This window comes from Pomacea canaliculata, linkage group LG14 (assembly GCF_003073045.1).
Source record: "Pomacea canaliculata isolate SZHN2017 linkage group LG14, ASM307304v1, whole genome shotgun sequence".
Lineage (NCBI taxonomy): Eukaryota > Metazoa > Mollusca > Gastropoda > Architaenioglossa > Ampullariidae > Pomacea > Pomacea canaliculata.
In genome coordinates this window covers 8,252,263-8,273,359 of record NC_037603.1, presented here as the reverse complement: position 1 = coordinate 8,273,359, position 21,097 = coordinate 8,252,263, and the positions used below count along the sequence as shown (strand labels likewise).

The 21,097-nt window shown below is 48.5% G+C and overlaps 1 long non-coding RNA gene across 2 annotated transcripts in view; it reads left to right on the top strand.

The window, feature by feature from the left end:
- The first annotated feature begins 334 nt into the window (after positions 1 to 334).
- Positions 335 to 21,097, top strand: part of LOC112554783 — a 94,182-nt gene continuing 73,419 nt past the window's right edge. Inside the window, exons 1-2 of one of the 2 annotated variants that reach the window (XR_003097315.1) lie at positions 335 to 440; positions 14,156 to 14,362. This is a non-coding gene — a long non-coding RNA (uncharacterized LOC112554783). Of the gene's footprint in view, positions 441 to 14,155; positions 14,363 to 19,078; positions 20,986 to 21,097 lie in introns of those variants that run through there. The other variant, XR_003097314.1, reaches the window with a different exon arrangement.

Sequence of the window (21,097 nt, the reverse complement as noted above, 5' to 3'; positions counted from 1 at the left end):
TGCGCGCGCAGAGTTACGATCCTTTAGCCACGACTGGCAGTGACCTCCCTTTGCCGCTGTGCGACGACTTCACCTGCTGTCCTCCCTCCCACCTCTGTCCTCCCCCTTCACCTCTTTCCTTCCTCCTCTCCTCCCCACTTCGTGCTCCCTACAGTCAGAGGTTTGAGTCGCAGCAAAGCTCTTACATCCAGGGTAGCAGCATTCCTTCTCCCAGGCCGCAGAACACGAGGCCAGCAGCATCAGCACCAACAGCAGCAGCAGCAGCAGCAGCAAAGTGACGGCTGACTGGTTATCGACACCCGGACCAAGCGGCGACGTGCGGCATGTCTAGTAAGGGGCGCGGTGCGGCAGCAGGGCGGTGCGGCTGGCGGAGGTGTGCGTGAGCAGCAATCACAAGATGCACGAGGGACGAGGCCAGACGACGAGGTCTCAACGTGCAGGTAAGCACGGGCGCGAGCTGTGCGAATGTCTGAAGGAAGTGAACTGTGACGTAATGACGTCCACCCACCCGTCTGTCCTTTCATCAATCCACCCGCCCGTCACTCTTACCTGTAGATAGACAAAGGGTCAAAAGGTGTGGGTGGGTGTAGACAGAGACATTGCATGCGGGTAGGACTACAGGACGAGGTAGTCACGGTAGTAGTCAACTAAACTGCACTCGGCTACAGGTAGACGTAGACACAGGAAGAGACAGGTAGACAGAGACGGAGACAGAGACACAGGAGTAACAAATGCACGAGACAGGGTAGATAAAAGGGTGGATCACGAGAGACAGAGGGAGAGAACTCTAGACGAACTGTTTAGCGTGGACCACTTTACATCGTCTGGGGAGAAAGGGAGACAATGGCTACCTGTACCAACCACCCGACCTGCTCGTCCTGCAGTCAGTGCACGTGTCAGTGTGCGTGCGGGTAGATGTAGGTACGTGAAATTGTGACTGTTGTGTGCGAGTGTGTGTAGTGTGAGTTGATGTAGGTGAGGGTGTGTGTACGTGTGTGTACGTGTGTGTACGTGTGTGTACGTGTGTGTAGTGTGAGTTGATGTAGGTGAGGATGTGTGGAAGTGTGTGTGTGTGTGTGTGGGGGTACATGTAAGTCCTGACTTATGGCCTGAAGGTTTGTGCTGGAGGGCAGCGCCTGAAGGTGATGTCAGCTCTCAGTAACGGCTTTTATATTTGAAGTGTCTCGGCACGTGAACGGCTGACTGTTGACTTCTCGTCGTACAACGAGAGAGAGAGCGGCAAAGAAATAGAAGAAGCACGAAAAAGAAGAAAATGACGATGACGACGACGATGATGATAATGAAGAAGTTCGCCAGGTATGAAGATGTAGCGAGACGCCAGACAGGAAGAGGACCTTAGTAGCGACCTGTCTCATCCGGGTTCTAATTCTTGTCACCGCGAGGGCGACACGAGCGCGAGGAGGAAATCCGTCCCAACAGGCAGTCGACGTGTCGTGACCTCACACACGCGGTTGCTTGGTTACGTTTAGGAAGTCCCTGCCATGCGCATGCGTGAATTGTCTACAAACGTTTTTAGTCTTTCGCTAAGAAGACAAGAAAAAAGAAGGCGAGGATATTGATTTCACTGCAGTCAGTCGGGTGAGTGACCCTCAGCACAGAGCCACCTACCCGGATCACACAACTCTTGTCTTCACCACCCCACGAAGATGAAAATTAAAAAAGGTTTTCTATGAAATGTTTTTTTCTTTCAATGCATCTGACAAGTGGATGTCAGGATGAAGAGTCCCGCATCAGGAGAGAACGTTTTCTCGCGGTAAGTACTCTTGCCACAAGCGGGCGACGCGAGCGGCCATTTGTAAACTGGAGTTATCGCGCCATGGCTATTATCTCCCCTCCCAGTGTCTTCCAGTCACCTGCCTCAACTTCCAGAGCACGTGACGGCTTTCTGTGTCACTGGTCACCCTACACTGAGTTTGTCGCTCTGTCCTCAGACTCTGGCGACTGTGTGAGAGAAATTTCTCGTTTTGAAGTTTTCATTGTTCTGTCTCGCGCTCTCTCGTTTTTCTTGTTGAGAAGTCCGTTGGCATTGATATTCAAATGTCCACAGAGTCGTTACGTCTGTCTCAGTCTCACAATCTGTCTTCATGTTTTCTTCATCAGGAGAGTGACATTGTGCCAGGTGACTACATATCATAGCCTTGTAGTCCAGCCTGTGTGTTGACAGATGAGGGACAGGTGGGCTGCGATATTCAGGACAGTGACTGGGTGGCTGTTCCGGACGTTAATGCTGAATCTTGTGAAAAAAAAAAAGAAATAAAAAAGGAAAACCAAACCGAAAACATCAAACAACATAAACAAACTTAAATTAGAAAAGTCCGTTTCCCGAGCGAGGCCTGTCGCCAGACACGTTAGTCACGTGACAGAGTTGCTCCAGTCACCACCCTGCCTTCTCCTTCGTCTGTCGACACCATCAGCAGCTGCAACAAGTGACGACGACAGGAGTAGCGGCAACGACAACACAGCGGTGTGAGGGGCAGCTCCTGATGGAGGTCTCACCGTCCTAGCGAGAGCGAGGCTCGGGTGCGCTTTGTGCTGGCGGCCGGACAATAGGGTCGGATGTGGGTATTGTCCTCCACAGTTTGCCCGCCATGGACGTGAAAGAGGGGGGCCTCTCCTCGCCCACAATGGCAGCGACGACGACAACAATACCTGCACTGCCTGTTTATGACACGGGGAACATTACCATCAGACGGGTGGGTAGTTGGGTGGGGAGGGGAGGGGAGTGTGCTGCTCTCGTGGTGCAAGGCTGTGACCTTTCTGTCACGTGTGTTTGTTTGTTTTTTGTCTTTTTGTTTGTTTTTTGTCTTTTTGTTTGTTTTTTGTCTTTTTGTTTGTTTTTTGCTTTTGCTGGTGAGCAGAGCCGACTTGAACACGTGTACAGCGAACTGCTAGAGTCAGCTGCTTCTTGTTGGTGCCGGCATGACATGGCATCATGGATGTCAACATGGAGGTGAAACACGATGGTGTTCTCGAAAAGAAAAGTGTGAGAGGTCATTTCTGTGTCTCTTGTCGCAGATGACTGGACATTAACTGTCCCGTTAATGTGTCATGTTATGTCACAGAGTTTTGTGCCACGATATGTTCTAACATGCTTTATTGTGTTACATCATGACACATTATTATTGTGCTAACCCTAACCCTGACCCTGAAGCCCTTGCCACATCCCCTCTCGTCGCTTCACGTGTGACATTCCCACCCTACTCCACCCCCTCCCCCACATTTGGATGCTCAGACTCCGTCCTGAACTTTGGGTGATACTGGTGTGGGTTTTTAGTCCTTGAGTGTTCATGTTTTTGTTTTTGTGTTGTTGTTTTTTTTAAATCGTCGTAAGAATAGAATTTGTGAAACTGGCCTCCACTACAGAGTCATTTGCACCGTTTGTTGCTACTTGGTATTCACAAAGTTTGTTGTTGTGTCCAGCAATGGGCAGTTAGCTTTGTTAGCTGTTAGCTGTTAGCTGTTAGCTCTACTCTAACTCTAACTCTAACTCTAGCCTGCATCACAGCTGTGCCCACCCGCCAGCAAAGTCCGTACTGTAGTGTGTACACTGTACAGAGTGTTCTGTACACCACTGACAGACTCTGTTTGTTTATATTGGTATCCTATGGCAACATCCAGTTGGTGCTTAGCGTTTGTAGTCGTTATCGTTTTCGTATCCGTATTCTCAACTGCTGTACACGTAGTCGTCCCGATGTCGCCCGCGGGTCAGGCTCTGTAGGTCAGAGGTCACAAGCCTGCTCACGCGTTGGGCTGCCTGTACGCGCCACACCAGACATCGTAGCTGCACTTGGTGAGTTCGTCATCGAAGCAGACATTGGTAAGAGCCGCTAGAAGCCTGGGTAACGGTCAGGGTTACTCCTCTGGCTCATCCCTTCGCAAGGTGTGAGTGCGAGGTCGGCTTCATTCGTCAGACGTGTTTTCTGCAGGACTGTTGCTGGTTCATAGACAGGTTCATACCCGGGGTGTTGCTACAGACCTGTACTTTGCTACCTGTCGAACTTAGAGGTCGTGACAGAGTGCAGCTGGTCACACCACATTGCCGGCCGCCACATCGTCATCAGGTCTCCCCCATTATCATTCACCCTAATTACCAGAGGCAGTCCCAGGACGTCAGGTCACGTGGGTCATCAAGGTTTGTCTGTCAGCAGAGGTCTCTACAGCGCATGTCCGGTGACCCAGAGTCGTCATGGCGGACATCATCCTGCCAGTCATTACGTCATCACGGCGCCTGTCAGCTTGTCCTTCACTCTCTCAACGGTCTTTGTGGGCGCATTCATAGATAAAAAGAAAATATTATTATTTTACTTTCTTTGCCGTTTGACTTGGCACAGTGGAATACAACCCTCGAGTATGTGCCGAGCCTACCCAAGGTACAGCGGAGTGAGGAAGGGGGGCATGGAGAAGTGTATTAACCAAGTGAATACATAATACATACATAATGTATACATAATGCACAGCAGTACCACGCCCTCGGCTTAATATTAAGAACGCTTCTGTGCACAAGCCTGACATCTGGTGGAAGGAATATTTACTCTGGGTGTGCATTTGAAAAAGTTGTGTCTGTCGTAGGAGAAATGAACGTGGATCACATGTACATAGAAGACTGACTGCTGAAATACCCGCGATCCCGTGAAGACAAACGCTTCCAACAGCCCCGGAAACTGAGAGACTCGGGTACATGGCAGTTGTTTCTCAGCGACAAGACGCCTGCCTTTCACACAAATGGCGCAGGTGGAGTCGGGGTTGAGGACCGGGTGGATAAACTTCACAGTGTAAGTCAACGGTTGGTGGTTTTGCCAGTGCGTGTGTTTGCCAGCACCTTTGTGTGTGTGTGTGTGGTGTGTGTGTCTGTGTGGGTGTGTGTGAGAGAGATAGAGAGTGTTCGTGTTAGTAAGCTCGTTCGTGAAGGAGGTCTGTCGCACACACACACACACAGATGAGAGAGGGGTACTGGTGTGATCGGGACAGCTCTCGTTTCACAGGAGAATGGCGAAGTCGAATACCGTCATTGCTACAACGTGTAAGCCAGTCACGTGGTACACCAGCTTGAGGTCTGTTGAGGATCCACACGCCGTGGAAGCGACTCACACGCTGACCGGCGCTGGTCCTCACTACGCTCGCCTTAACGTACGCCGCCGTCGTGATGCCGGCTCCACGTGAATATTTCACACACCGTCAGCTTTGTGAAGTCGTCCTGCAGGCTGTGTGTCGACGTAACCATATCACATCATCGACATTACTTAATCTGGCAGCAGCCATCCTAATTACAGGCAAACAAACTCCCCATTATACCTCCGTGCGTCTTTGTGAAAATCTGGAGCCGCAGTTTCACACGATCAATAGAGAGAGACACACGTGCGTCCACACACACACACAGATACACAAACACACATAGATACACACACAAATATACACACACAGATACACACACACGCGCATGCGCACACACACATCAACAGATACACGCGCATGCGCGCAAACACACACACGTACACACATACCCACACACAGACACACACATACCCACACACACACACATACCCCCCCATACACACACATACCCACACACACACACACAGGGCCTATTTCTATGGCTATTTTACAAGAGGTGAGTTGCCGCTGCCTGTGTAATGCCAACAGGAAAAAAAGTTCCCAAGGGAGACTATCGCTATGCTGCTCCAAAGGAGCCGGTGGAAAATGTTGACCAAGAAGCTCGGGTTATAGCAGGATTGAAAGAAGCAGGCAGAACCGAAATAATGCTAAAATTACACAAAATTCACTGGGGCTGGCGGAACCGCGGGACTGGCTGGGGGGCAAAACCTGAGCCTGGGGCCGGGGGCTGGGGGCTGCGCCGCTGCTTTTGTGCCTGCAACACTCGTGCGGAAAATAATTCTCTGTGACAAAGTCTTGCATAGGACATGGCTGATCCGCCTTTTGTGTCAACCAGTGGAACCTGCCACAGACTTTCTCTCCCTCACTCCCTCACTCTCTCTCTCTCACTCTCTCACTGGCTGTGTGGATGTGAGAAAGACGCGGTAGGTCGCTTTATTAATCGTAAATCTGTTTGTAACAGAAATGATTACTCTTACCTTACTTTGTGGCGTCCCCAATAGTTACAAGGGTCACATGACCTATGTAATGTACCGTTACGTGGGCCCTGTGCGCAATGTCTAACTATTGCATTCAGTCATCTAGCATTCTCCCACACACCTATTACAACAGATTCAATAACAAGGTTTCAAACTTAATGATAAGAATATAATTAACAGAGTGCATATATATTTACAAGAAGATAGTCTACAAGCATTCCATAGGTAATCTCAAACTTAGCTTTCTGGCTTTTTCGCTATGGTGCTGGTCGCTGATACATCCAATATTCACAAGTTAACGTTCGCACTGGCGTGATGACTCCATTTGTTATATGCTCGTCATTTAAAGTTCACACTGTCCTAATCATCCCAGTGTCCACAGTTTCGTCAGTTAAAGTTCACCACTCAGTATAATTCAGAGTCCCGGGGGTCTTTTACGTCCTTTCTCCCGACGGACTTTCTGTCGGCCGATATCCACCTCGCCACCCAGAAAAGTAAAGTTCTTTCCACTCCTCCCTACTTTGTTCGTTTCCTGTGGGGTTTTACCCCGCCGAGGAGGGTGGCCCGAAATCACTACCAGAAGGCGTGGAACAATTATCTCCCCTGGCCGTACGTCACGCGCGGCCGTCCACGTCAGGTGCTCGGACGAAGTTGACACCGACACTGGACACCGGCAGCGAGATGGTTGTCGCGCTAGCCAGGGGAGATGTGCCAGCTTGGCCCGCACATGATGTTTTGTCCCTGTTTTAACTACAGAATCGACCATTTGTCCTAACCAAGCAACCAACACACTAAACACCTCAACAAAAAGACAATGGGTAGAAATACATTTTCTACATCACTCCTCTCTCCGGGGGAAAAATTGTGCCTGCTAAGGCACAATTTTTCAAAATACAAATCCATACATAATAACATGACGTGAAATGAATTAGCATAGTTCAATTAAATCCAAACAGTTGGTAAAATCATTACCACATAAGCATCTGTTAAATGAATAAAGCAACCAGTAATCAATTACAGCCATGAACATTCATAAAAGAAAAAAGTTACTATTACCACATAAACCAATGCACCTCAAAACACCTCAAAAAAATTGCGTGTTGCAAAGACTACTCTACATAGAACCATCTCCTCTCGATAAAAGTGTGCGTTTTACACAGCGTGTTCAGCAATCTGGTTCGTGCAGTAGCACATGCACTTTTCTCACACAACTGCCTAGCCACTGCGGCTTTTAACACTTCAGCCGGTTACACTAGGGGTACCCCATTTGGTTGGTGGTCATCCCCTGTCAAAAAAACTCGTCGTGACCTATGTCCCCGACGCTGTACAGCAACCCCTCGGGTTCTGCTGGCGCGCAGACGCTTACTCTGCCGCCCTTGGGTACCGCATGTTCCGCTTGGTGGAGAAAACGGCGGTGAACCCATCACATAACATCATACCAACATAATCTATGCAGCAACCCCTCGGTTCTGCTGGCGCGCAGACGCTTACTCTGCCGCCCTTGGGTACCGCATGTTCCGCTTGGTGGAGAAAAACGGCGGTGAACCCATCACATAATACAGGTACACCTTACTGTGCTACCCCACAGACTATCCTCTCAGGACTAGCCTTCCCATGCCACTATAACCTTTACATGAACATAGCTGGCCCTGGGTTCAGAAATACATCAATCCCTCCATTGAGTACAATACACTCACACAAAAAAAAACTTTCAGTGCTAGCAGTGTTGATAGCGTGTTACATAAAAGGCCAACTGCAGTATTGCAGATTGTGAACAGCTGATACGCACGGAGACTGGTTATAAAACATCATCATAATACAAATTCATTGTTAGTGCAATCCTCCTCCTCATCGTCATCGTTGACCATACGGCAATCATCATCTTCATTATTATCATAGAAGAGGAGAAAAAAATCGTCGTTAGTACACTCCTGTACTTACTATAGCTATAATCATCCATCAAAAGTCATCATCGCAATCATCATCATAGTCATAATACAGTCAACAACAAAAGTGGTCAAAACCTGATAATCTACCTCGTTACATGCTAGTTGTCTGTAACCCATATACTATGGTGGAGGTAACCAGCTGTCTATAGTGCAGTTTTTCTCCGTCTTGTCTTTGTCTGTTTTGTTCTTGTTACCACGGGGCAACCTCTATGTCAGGCCCGTCTACTGTGACCCAGGGCCAGAATACAGTTTTCGTGTTCTCTTTCCTTTCTCTTTGTCTACTGTGTGCCGCCCGTCTACTGTGGTCGGCGTGGCCCGATGTCTACGATGCCGTTTTCTCTTTGTCTTTCCTCTCATTGCTAGAAGTTTCGACTGGTGCCGTTTAGCACGATCCCTACAAGCAGAGTAGTACTTGCTCTCTTCGTACAACTTCATTTTGGACTTGATTGCCTTTCCTAACTGCTTAATTCCGTTCTCAATTTTTGGGATCATTTTCTCTATTCTGGATTCTGATCCGCTCTCCACACACTTAGTCAGGTTCAAGTTATTAGCCAGGCTCAAGTCACCCTCTTCTGAATCATTTTTAATCGAACTTTTTCAGTTTGATTCTTCTCCGCAGTTAGCTCATTGTTCTCTTCCTTCGACCTAGCGTTTCCTTCTGCTTCTTGCTTCGTCTGAGCGTCCTTCTCTGTCATTCTGTCTACCACAGGGTTCTCTCTAGGGTGTTGGTAGGTTTGGCTCTCTGTTGTGCCATTCAGCTCGTTGGTTCTTTTCATTAGGATCTGCCGAGCTTGTCGTGACGTCATTCTCTTCGTCCTCATCATCCTTATTATCTATTGAATTTCTGGGTTGCGGAAGAGCCGGTTCAAAATCATCAGTATGTCCTTGAATCTTTTTTTATCCAGATCTTTTCTGGTGGTTTCTCTTCCACTGTTAACTGTGTCTTCTCGACTTCCACCTCTTCAATTCTTCTGTTGAGTCTCGGACTCTGCGGTGCTTTCTACCACAGGTTTCTTCTCAAGGAGCTGGTGGGTTTCGCTGTCTGTTTTGATATCCAGCTCTTTCGTTTCTTCTCCGTCATCATCTACAGAACCGGTCTCAACATCAACCTTTTCGCTTTCACCATCCCCTATCTCTATGGCATATGTGGTGTGCTGGCTAGTCGTTCTGAAATTCTCAGCATCGTGTGAATCATTGTCCGTCATTTGAACCTTGATTGCTGCGGCTTTTGGTTCCTGGGGTGTAAAACTTGGTGGCAAGGGTGGTCCCCCGTAATATTGCGATTCAATCTCTTGCAGTAGGCGATTGTTCGCCTCTATCCTTTTTCTCTATCTCTACTTGCATCTTTTCGACTTGTTGTTGTTTCTCTCCAATCTCTAACCAATATCCTAGCTCCAACTTTCTAATGCGTTCCTGGGATGCGTGCTCTAGTTTCTGCACTTCAGATTCAACGAATGCGTGACGTCCGAAATGCCTCCATGTCACATTCACAATGTCTCTGCCAAGGTTTTCCTTTTCAGTTTCTATCCGGTCTTCTAATTCGCTCTTTTTGATGATTCCCCTTAACTTTAATTTAGTTTTTTCTAACGCTAGTCTTTCTCTTTCTTCCACTAGCCTTTTCCCTTCTAACGTTGCTTCTACTTTTTTCCTTTCTGACTCGTGTCTTTGTCTGTCAAACACGTCAAGTCCCTCCAGAATAAAGTTACCGAGGGTGTCACCACTATATCCCCTCCTTTCCCCTCTCGCTCTAGCTGTTGCATAACCTCGAGCGCCTTTTCTAGAAACTCTATGTCATTGCCACCCATGGTTCCAATTTAAACACAAAGCAAAGTCTAGATATATGGTATCACAACTTAAAAAAAAATAGCACAAATACCAATGCTATAACAATTATCAGAAGTATTCCACAGTTCGCATCAGATTAATTTAACTTAATAAATTAATACTCTACGTCAGGCTCGCCAGTTGTAATGTACCGTTACGTGGGCCCTGTGCGCAATGTCTAACTATTGCATTCAGTCATCTAGCATTCTCCCACACACCTATTACAACAGATTCAATAACAAGGTTTCAAACTTAATGATAAGAATATAATTAACAGAGTGCATATATATTTACAAGAAGATAGTTTGCAAGCATTCCATAGGTAATCCCAAACTTAGCTTTCTGGCTTTTTCGCTATGGTGCTGGTCGCTGATACATCCAATATTCACAAGTTAACGTTCGCACTGGCGTGATGACTCCATTTGTTATATGCTCGTCATTTAAAGTTCACACTGTCCTAATCATCCCAGTGTCCACAGTTTCGTCAGTTAACGTTCACAACTCAGTATAATTCAGAGTCCCGTGGGTCTTTTACGTCCTTTCTCCCGACGGACTTTCTGTCGGCCGATATCCACCTCGCCACCCAGAAAAGTAAAGTTCTTTCCACTCCTCCCTACTTTGTTCGTTTCCTGTGGGGTTTTACCCCGCCGAGGAGGGTGGCCCGAAATCACTACCAGAAGGCGTGGAACAATTATCTCCCCTGGCCGTACGTCACGCGCGGCCGTCCACGTCAGGTGCTCGGACGAAGTTGACACCGACACTGGACACCGGCAGCGAGATGGTTGTCGCGCTAGCCAGGGGAGATGTGCCAGCTTGGCCCGCACATGATGTTTTGTCCCTGTTTTAACTACAGAATCGACCATTTGTCCTAACCAAGCAACCAACACACTAAACACCTCAACAAAAAGACAATGGGTAGAAATACATTTTCTACACCTATCACGTGACATCTCGTAAAACTTTCATCGAAACAGCGGCGATGACGACCAGCGCAAGACAATTCCACACTGACGACACCAGCAGGCAGGCGGGATAACTCTAAAAATCCAAAGTCGAATTGTCGTTCCTGCGGAGGAAGACTGCTCTGAGATGTGTCATGAGGCGGCCATGCAGCACTCGAGGTCTGACAGGTTGATTTTCACACCTGGGTGGCATCGCACCCCAGCACTTGACTCGTGCACCGCCCCTCCCTGCCGCGTGTTCCCCGAGTGACGAGCTCTCCACTCGCCTCCGTCATCGCGGACTGGAATCTGCTTAATACTGTCACTTCTTCAACCCTCGCCACCTTCCCTATTCTGCAACACTGAGGAGGAAGATGGCTGTGATGTCTTTATGTCTCACACTGAGGGAACTTCTGAAAATGGTTGAACCTGCAATTTGCAGACAAGACTTCGTGAGACTGCTACTCCTGCTGCTCAGTGCCCGGCAGCCTCAGCAACTGCTTCTGTCATTTCCTTTTGTAATCAGGATGAGCTGAAAATAATAGATAATGATGTCCCATCATCACTATCAGCTGTAAACATCGCCCTCTCCCTCTCTGACCAGACAGCACTTTGATGTAATTTGGATGACAAGGGAGACTACTCCAGCCACAGCACGTGCAGCCATCGTGCACAGCACAGCATCCTACCCTGACATCGCCAGCCTCGGGTGGTTGACCTCAACATGTGTCACCTTACAAGACTCCATCACAACCTGTCCGAGCAATCAACTGTCAGCTTCTTGTGACCATGTAAGCCAGTGTAAGGAGTCGGAGAAAGATCTAGAACTCACGGGGAGGAATTACCCAGAGAGGAGGCGTACACACAGACATACGCACAAAGAAATGTTACGTATTTCTTGTTCAGTATGACCTTTGACATTGCGCTAGTCTCGCCATCGCGACTTCTGTCTCAGTGTGAGTCTTAACCAATATTACAAATGGTGAAGCACGAGGTCGGGCCGCCATCATTAGTCCATTCATCTGACCTGCAGCCGACTGTGAGCCGCAGCCATTTCCTCCGTCATACCCAGGGTGGTAGAGGGCACCAACCAGTGCACAAGATTCATTTACCCACATCACACGACACCCTTCTACGACAGAGAAATAACAGATTGATGGGGGTCCTCAGACACTATCTTCATTAATTATCCTTAGCATCTCCCTAATATGATGAACATGAAATTTGTTGAAGCAAATAAATCAGCGCCAGTTCCTCCCCCAAGTGTAGGAGGAAGGCGATGGTGAAGCCACGGAAGCCCTGAGACTGAGTGAAGAGCTGCCAGGCGCCGCGTGATGTTAGCCACCCAAACCCGCATTTCCTGTGGTGAGTCCATCTCTAGCACCGCCATAGTCAGTCGCCATAGTCAGCCGCCGCCATAGTCAGCCGCCATAGTCAGTCACCATAGTCAGCCGCCATAGTCAGTCGCCATAGTCAGCCATTGTAGCACTGGTAGCCACGATGGCCGGCATGCTGGTAGAGACTACTAATGTACACCACCCCGCTACATAAACATCTTTGACAAGCAGCTGCTGAAGGTTAGCCGAGTGACGGTGACGTGCACACCCACCTCCACCCTGGACACTACTGTGCACCCGAGTCTGGAGCCAGCGACACGGCGGACCTCCTGCGTCAAGATGAGGCGGACGACGATGACGACAACGACAAGGCTTAACTGAATTTTTTATTTTACTGCTGTTTTGTTGTTGTTTTTTAAGTAGGGGGAGGAGATTGGGTGAGGGGTGGTGAAGACTCCGACACAGTCCCGCGGTGTTGTGTCACACCAGCGATTGATGTGCGCATGCGCGAGCCGCTTCACCCTTTTCCAGCTTCTGTCGCCTTCCGCGGCGAGATGTGCGGCGCGCGTGTGGGTCTGAAAGGCGGCGGACAACTTTAAACGCCGAAGTCGTGGCGCTCAAATATTTATTCGTGCTGCGCTCAAACACTCCGCCTTTCAGGCTAGCAGGCTTTTCAAAGCGCGCGTAATGGAGTAGCCTTTTGTCACGTGTCCTCCACTGTGTCGCCGCTACACCCGCCGCTCGTGTCAAGCTTTCAACTGTCAGCTACTTCGCTTAGGATTCCTGCGCTCTTCCCTTTTTTTCTGTGTGCGTTTTCTTTCTGTCATTCTTTTTTTCTTATCAGCAGCTCAAACAGACTTCATACTAAAGACTTCTGAGAGTTTGGAGAAGATAACTCTGGCAGTGACACGCCAGCCCTGGAGGTCATAATTCAGCCCCGGGAGTCAGACAGGAGGTAGAGTTGTGTCAATGGCTCGGTGAATGCAGCTCAGCTAGGACAGGACATCTTGGACAGGAAGTCAGTGCCGTGGACATGCTAGTGAATGTTCCAGTCACACACCACCAGCACCACCACCACCACCAGCACACGGCCTGTGCTGTCGCCGCTGTTTCCTGCCTGAGTCGCCAACACCAACACGTCACCAACCGTCTTTCACAAAAGTCAGAAAGCCTCTAACCGTCCATAACTGTCACAACACGTCCAGACTTTCATAAATCTCAGAACTCTTTCATCGTCATGAGAATACCGAGAGTTGTGATGTGACCTGAATACAAAAATCACTTCTACTCGGACATGAATGTCTCACCGCCATATTATTATTCATTTTATAAAAAACAACTCTGATCTCGAAGTGGTTCTCCGCTAGTTGCTGATGGCGCAGTGCTTACAGGAAAGGTTGTGGATGTCATTGTTTGTCCGGAGGTATATGCCTCTCTCTCTCTCTGTCTCTTTCTCTCTGTGTGTGTGTCTCTCTCTGTAATTAAGACATAAAATCCTAAAGCAAGACTGTGCGAGACAGATTAACCCTCACTGTACATGGCCTCCCCATACTCAGGGTGGAGAGAAAGATGCAAACGGTTGTGGATTGTGTCAGGCGATGTCAGGTGAACAACAGCTCAGCTCCTGTCCATCAACATCAGGCCGGTGGGTCATTCACTTTGTGTCTGTGGCCGTCTGCTTGAGAAGCCTGAGAACACCTGGACACTACAGAAACTTTCACAAGTTTGGTCTGCATTTTGGGCGACAGGGTGTGGTGAAGACAGGGTATGGTGAAGACAGGGTGTGGTGAAGACAGGGTGTGGTGAAGACAGGGTGTGGCAATGGCATCGTGTGGTGAAGACAGGGTATGGCGATGACAGGGTATGACGATGACAGGGTGTGGCGAAGACAGGGTGTGGCAATGACATCGTGTGGCGATGACAGGACATGGCGAAGACTTAGCAGCACCTCAGGACACAGGGTTAGTAACGGAATTTTTTTGTTTTGTCTGCAGATGTGAGGCTGCCTTCCGGTCACATGACAGTGCTGCCCAACATGGCCGCCGGTAGACTTGATGACGTAGCACACCGAGGCTTGATGGCGCTGTACGAGTGGCGGGGAGGGAGCGGTGCCAATCAGCAGGTCACGTGGTGTGTCTGAGGTCCTACAAGTGACACGTGACGGGAGCTAAGCCGTTATCACCTTGTGCACCAACAGAAAGGTGAGTGCGTCAGTTCTCTCTCTCTTCTCTCTCTTCTTCATGCGTATTCCTCCCTTTAATCTCTCTCTTTATGTCTGTTAGTCTCTCCATGTCTGGTATGTACACACGTACACTCTTTCACACACAAGCGAGCGAGTACACGCATACATGCGCGCAAAGAAATATAATTTTTTTCTTGTTCAATATGACCTTTGACATGGCGGTCATCTGAGCAGTCATCCGCTCACCGCGAGAACTGTGTTAACGGCGTCTTTAATTTCTTTCTTTCACGTCTTTAGTTCTACAAAACAATTGTATCGCTCATACAGATATTTTTTTGTTTTTTTGAAAGACGTGATGTGTAGAGACAGTCGCCGACCTCGTGTTGGTAAGTAGAGGGTGTAGGTGCATCTACTGACGACTGTTAGTATCGCGTGTGTGCGTGTGTGCCCCGTGTGTTCATTATGCAACTTAATTACTAGCCACACCTTCAGAACGAAACCCATTCCTCCCCCCATCCACATGCGAACATCCGAACCGAAAACATACTTTGCACGCGCGCCCTCCTCCCGACAGCCCTTGCCACTGAACCACTTGCCACTGAACCACTCCCACAGAGTGAATGCGTTTCAGGCGCTGGTTCACCAAAAGGCAAGGAGGCGAAATACATTTGCCTGGACTTTGCGAGTGGGTGCTGGCTGGTCGGCCAGCCGTCGGACAAAAGCGTTATTAAGCAATGGGTGCAAGTATTCACTCGTGCCCGGGCACCGGCTCACTCTCGCCATATTTCATCTCACCGGACGTGACAGCCCCTTGCACAAGTCTAGATAACTTCTAAATGGCCTTTTCTCTCCCACCTTTTCAACCTTCCTTCCGACTCTGTTCTGCCCGCGTAAACCCTTCTGCCTGCTTTTCCCCTTTTCGTTTCCACTTTGTTCCACGTTGTGTGTAACCGTCAGGTGCAGCCAGGTGTGGCGACAGGTGGCAGGTGTACTCGCAAGGTGCAGGGGCACTCAAGTACTTAGCACCCGCACTGAAGTCTACCTCAGGTCGACAGGCGTTGGTAGTTCGTGAACTCGTCGTGAACTTGCCTCGGCGACCTCCATGAAAGCTGTGCTACACACTTGGGACAGAAAGCTTTTCTCCTACAACAATGGCTCGCTCATTCCTCTGTCAGTCAGTGTGACCTTTCACACACACAAACACGTCGTCGTCCTCCTCCTCCTCCTCCTCATCATCATCTTCATCAGGTGTGCACGTGCAGCTAGAGCCGGATCACGTGGTCATATCCAAAGACAGGACACACCTTTGCTCTTTGTTCTTGCGTTATTTCTGTCATCATTCTGCCATCTCGTCCTGTCACCCTGTCATGTCACCCTGTCATCATGTTCATGTCGTATCATCACTCGATTCCTTTCATCATTCCGCGCCAACGCCAGCATTCCTTGCCGAGAGTTTAGTTTGCTGACCTGTAACCTTGACATGTCCACCCTGGACATTTTGTCTTTGCTTCCAAGTAACTGGTAGCCCTCCGACTTTGTGCGAACATTCTCGATGGGTTTTCATTGATTCGTGCTGCACAGGAGGTGGGCGTCCTGTCTGTCTGACCACCCGTGTACCCGAGTTCTCTGTTTGTCCAATTTACGGCTTTTCTTCGCTCTTGTCGTGTTCTCCGCCGTGAGTTTCGCTTCACCTGCAGCTCGCCCCACGGTTGTACAATAATCAAATATCATTGGCGATTACATCTAGAATTCATTTCCTCTCTTCATTTGCTCGTTCAGCCAGGAAAGGGATGCTCAAAGAGTACAGAGAGTAGTTTGCTGTGGCTAAAGAGACTTCCAGAATGCAGTCACACATCATGTAGCATCGAGGACTGGCACCAGACCTGCTTCAGTCTCTCGGGATGAGGTCGAAGGGTACTCTATCTGACAATTATATGCATCAGCCCTCCACTTCTTTGCCAGCACTGTGACAGACCGTCTCCCGTCTGCGCGGTTGTTAAAAGATGTGAGGGAAGATGTGAGGGAAGATGTGAGGGAAGATGTGAGGAAGCCATTAGCTGGTGTTACATGTGATGCTAGTGTACATCGCATCTACCTCTGGTGTACACTTTACCCCCAGTCCTGTGACACAAGCTGTGGCCTACACGAGCTGTCAAATATTTCAGTAAAACCTTAGTAACTGACTCTAACGGGAGACGGTTAGTTGACTGCTTTAGCGGGAAAGTGCTTCCACCTAGAAGTGATTTCGCACTATGAGGGGCGAGGAAGAGGGAGGAAACCAGGAGTACCTACCACCCAAGTGTCTCATACAGACACGAGACGACAGTTACACCCGGGGCATGGTTATGCAGGGGTGAGAAACGAGTGTTCTAACCACTCCACGACTGCGTACCCCGGGTGGGGAGATCAGCAATTGAAGAATGAGGTTCTGTGCAGATCAGCTGTTTGCGGGATTTATCATTCTGAGATTGAGGCTTACAGGTGACTGCCGAGACTACAATGGAAAACCTGGATAAAACAATTGTTTCATGAATTCTGAAGCCGTCATCAATGCCAATCAGTGTTTGTAGTAAAACATAAAAAACCTCCGTGCAACACCTGACAGTTGGCACCTTTGTCGTACAATACTACACTGTGTGTGTGTGTGTTGTGGTGTATGAACATTAGTTAGCTAGTCAGTAAATTAGTTTTTACAATATTGCATTTGTGCCTAATGTGAGAGGAACAGTGTGTTGTGTGTGTGTGTAGCTGTGTACTGATGTGTCTGTGTAGCTGTGTACTAATGTGCTGTGTGTCTGTGTACCTGTGCTGACTGCTGTGTACTGATGTGTCTGTGTAGCTGTGTGTCTGTGTACCTGTGTACTAATGTGCTGTGTGTCTGTGTACTGATGTGTGGAGGTGTGACGATGTCAGTCCTCATCTCGATGATGTGCCGAGTGACTTTACCTCCGTGGCAGGCTGCAGACTAGTCTAGGGGTTAGCAGGAATACATTAACAGAGGGAAACAAGACTGGTCGGAAAAAACAAAAGGTCGGCAACATATTTCCTCACAGCGCATGCGCGTAAAAGCCACTGAAGGCGCATCAGCACTTGGAAAATGAAAGGGAGATAATAGAGTATTCACAATGTCGGCATTGGAAGAGTTATCGATCCCTGGGTTCTTACCATTGTCCCTCCTGGTATTGAGAACGTTCCAGCAGACATGCGCACTGCGATCTTTTCTGCCGATCAGTTCCAGCTTGCGCGTGCGTGGTGACACCGCCGACAGTGGCTTTCATCTCTTCGCGCATGCGCAGTCACCGTGGCATGCAGTTAGCCGCCATTGCTGTTTCTTGTCCACGGCAGTTGCTTGCCAATGATAATTATGGTTTAGGGTCTGACCTCGCCAAGCGCCTAAACAACTCTTGTTTCTTTTTTGTTTTTTCAATTCGGCGACAGATGACATCGGTCTTCTTTTCTCATTTCAAACAAGTTATTCCTGTCACGTGTTCACATCACGTGCCGACGTCACAATGTGCACTCGCTACAATCATGTCAGCCTTAGCAAACTGCTGTGAATCGTTACATCCAACAACAACAACAACAAAGTGGCACAATAACCTCTGGCACTGGCTCTGTGAAGCTACAATATCTTTACAAATGAAGCCCGATGATGATGATGATGAGGATGATGATGAGGATGGTGATGCTGATGCTGCTGATGCTGATGATGTCGAAAAGAACATAGATGGTATTGACTCCGACATATTAGACCATGCACATGTTTGAGACAGTAAAAAAAAACCTTCAGAAAATATAAGGACATGACAGTGACATCATCTGACATGACATCAACTTACTTTTTTTATATGAGGCGACGAAGGAAAACGGAGGAAGCGGGAGGTGGAGGGGACAGTATTTAAGAGGCGCCATATTTATCCTCAGTATAAATGTATTTTCACTTCTGTTCACATCCCTGCTAATAACAATGTGCTGCTAGAGGCTTGGCTTTGATTTCTCTAACACGTGACTGACTCTGACTTGCTATTTGGGACCCCGCTACCCCGGGTATGTATGAACATCCACTGGATGAGTGTAATTAGTTCTGCCACTGGCTGCAGCGCTGACTCAGTGTTTAAGGATACCCTCGAGGTAACTGTACCTGTGTGTCATGGTTGTGGCCCCTGATGTCAGCAATGTTGGTGAAGTTGCTAGTTACGTCCCCTGCGCCTTGTTGCAAACAATATGTAGAAAAACAAGTAATTGCTCAGTAATCAATGGTTAAGCTAACAGGTAACAGCAAACTGGACAATCTGAAATGGTATGAAAGGGTAAAAAATAATTCTGGCATTGTGTACAAACTTTTCATTAGCTTATCAATGTAGACTTTCATGGCGCTGTTGGTCATTGCACCACTGAACGGGTGAAAAAGAGAAGAACAATAAAGGAAGTAAAATAATAATTAGTTTAACCACTTCCTATTCATTGGTCTCAAACTTACAACTTTTCTGACTCTGGTCATTCATTTACTCCCGTAAAGCAGTGTGTGAACACAGTGATCGTGTTTCGCACTGAACAAAACAAAACAAACAAACAAATTTTCGGCCAAACTGTGTACCAACATACTCAAGCGACATCTCTATTCCTCACAGAAATAAAACACAAACAGCGAGAGAAAGAGAGACCTGGGGCAGTAACTTTCCAAATGGTTTTGCCACTAGTGTTTCATGTGCCGGGAAACAATTATCCAGAAGAAAGCCTCGTCGAACGCAGTTTCAAACAAATAAAATAAAATTGGTCTGAGCTGCATTTGGTGCAGGTTTGCCAGTCGTACTGTGGTGTACATCGGGTGTCTGTCATCGCCACCCTGTGTAACTGCACACTAAACCCTGGACCGTCCTCCATGGCAGGAACCCCATTTCTTTCTCGCCGACTGCGGGGCCAGTTGGAGGGCTTCCATTTCCCTCCCTCTCTGTCTTCTTTCTAAAGCCCGGAGAGGTGGCGGACTGGAGGTCTCCCCAAACCATTATACGTAAAATTTGTTGCCGGGCCTTTTGAAAGCCAGGGCTCCTTCTTAGTTCATTTGCGATATGTACAACATATTTGGAAACACGGGCCATTGTGAGGAGCTGAATGCCCCGTTCTCTCCGGGTGACTTTTTTTGGAGTGGGCCTTTCTCGCCGCACAATGGCCTGGTCTCGGCGCATTATGGAAAGGCAAACGTGCGAAATGATACAGCCCAGCACTTGCCTCGCCTCGTTCTCTGGGTTCTCCGTCCCACACAATGGACTTCTGCTACTCCTTTTTTTCCCCCCTTTGCAGCATTGTGGGCGATTTCTAAAGCCGTCGGGTCTAGCCTGACTATAGCTTTGCACACTCATGCAAACGACGAGAGAAAAAGACTGGGGCTGTACTCCAGGCTGGCAATGCTGGAGGGACTGCCGTGCTGGCAACAGCCACCCGACACGGAGCTGGAGGTGCCGCGGACGGAGAATGTGAAAGAAAAAGAAATATCAGCTAGAGAAGGACAGAAGGAAGCAAGAATGGACGACACAGCTAATGAACAATACTAAATACTGACGAGAGGCTGCATCATCAGTGGATATGATGACACAACTCTTCCAGAAGGACGCTGGGTCAAAGGTGAAACTCTTCAGACATGATCTTTTCCGCTGGAGCAAGTCGCTTAAGGAAAGAGTTACGAAGATTGTATTTTGTTTTGTTTTTTTCCTTGAAGGCTTTGTGTACACTGTGTTGTCACACGCGGGAGTTGTTTACAATAATCCTCGTCCCGAGGTCAGCCCAGGCCATGTCGTTAGCTAATGATAAGCTTGCCTCTTGTGATCTGCTTGACAGCCTCGTTGCCATCTGACACAAGCCGGCAACCTGGCACCTACACGAGGAGCACCTTGCTTGATGTCACCTGAGTGTTGGCGACCAGAGTGACCTGTGCTCACGTGGGACACAGCAGGACTGAGGGTAGCAGTCTGCAGTCTGAGAGTAGTCCTCCTTCTGTTCATCAAGGAACGGAGCGGAATATGAGAGTCTACAAAAGCCCTTTAAAGCCACTTCTTAGACAGACAGACAGACAGACAGACAGACAGACAGACAGACAGACAGACAGACAGACTTGTGTTTGCTTGCGTTTGGATTTCACTGGGCTCTGGAATGTCCTCCTGGCAGATGTTTCAGTTTGCAGGCACCTGGTGTCTTCCAGTGCTTCCACAAGCCGATGTCGATGTCCTGCGAGCTGCTGGCGTCCAGATCGAAGCCCAGTGTTGCTCTCCCAGTGTTTTGTGCTTCCTGTGGCAGTTAATCCGTTGCAGTCGTTTGAGCCAAGAAAGGGACAACACAAATGTTGATCAAATTAACGTGTGGACAGGAAATAGTCCGTCTAAGCAAGCAAGAGTTCGATCTCCAGAAAAAATTGTTGGAGGAAGCCATCTCAGCCCTCAATCTGCAGTTGTGTTTGACAAGCTTCAGTGAGGAGGTGTGTAGCCACGTGAGGTGTGTGAGGAGGTGTGTGACCAGCCAAGCCCCCAGGTTAACGGCTACAGGCGCAACTTTCACACACAAACACCACAAACAACACCGAGATGTCATCGCTGCATGTTGTGGTGCTCATTCTGTGACCATTGCCCAGCAGAACTCTCTCGGACGGAGGTAAGTTCAGTACTGAGGTCCCAGAGTTCTTTCTGTTTTCTCTTTCTTCTAATTTTCTTCCTCGCTCCATCCTTCAGTTCCATATCTTCCTTCCATTTTTTTAAATGTGATA